Genomic DNA, 722 nt, shown 5'->3' with positions numbered 1-722 from the left:
CCTCCTCCCATCTTCAATCTTTCCCGGCACCAGAAAAATCTCCTAGAAAGCCCATTCACAAATATGAGAACCTTACTGACCAAAATCAGTCCTGACTATTCCTTGGAAGAACTGATGCAGACACTGAAACTCCAATACTTTGCCCATCTGATGCAAAGAACTGAGTTACTAGAAACGCCCCTGATGCTGGGAAGGACTAAAGGAGGGAGGAGAAAAGAGACGACCGAAAATGAAATGGTTAGATAGCACCATTGATTCAAACGGCATGAGTATGAGTAAGCTTTGAGAATGGGTGATAGACAGGGCATCCTGAAGTGCCACAGTCCATGAGATTACAAAATTGTTGGACAGACTGACAGAATCAACCGAGCCGACCAAAGCCTAACCTCAGAATTTCATCCAATAACCACACAGAGAGCTCTTAAATATAAGTAGCCTAGAAAAAAAGCCTGCTTCAAAGCTTTCACTTTGCAAGGTCTGTTTTTGCATACAACGATGTTGGCATTATTTCTCTCACAAGGCCTCCAAAAATTGAAGTTAAAGCAGTGATGTTTCTCCCCAGACCTAACCAACCAAATACTAAGGCAACTCAAAGACTCAACTTGACCACAAGCACACATAACACAGTTAGGGTGAGGAGCGTCAATGGTAAGTCCGGGTTAAAAGTTTGCAACAGATCTTTCCTCTTAAGTGACTGAAGGCTCATTCTTCAAAACACAACG

The sequence above is a fragment of the Bison bison genome, unplaced genomic scaffold, assembly GCF_000754665.1.
Source record: "Bison bison bison isolate TAMUID 2011002044 unplaced genomic scaffold, Bison_UMD1.0 scf7180017864518, whole genome shotgun sequence".
NCBI lineage: Eukaryota > Metazoa > Chordata > Mammalia > Artiodactyla > Bovidae > Bison > Bison bison.
This window is presented reverse-complemented; position numbering follows the sequence as displayed.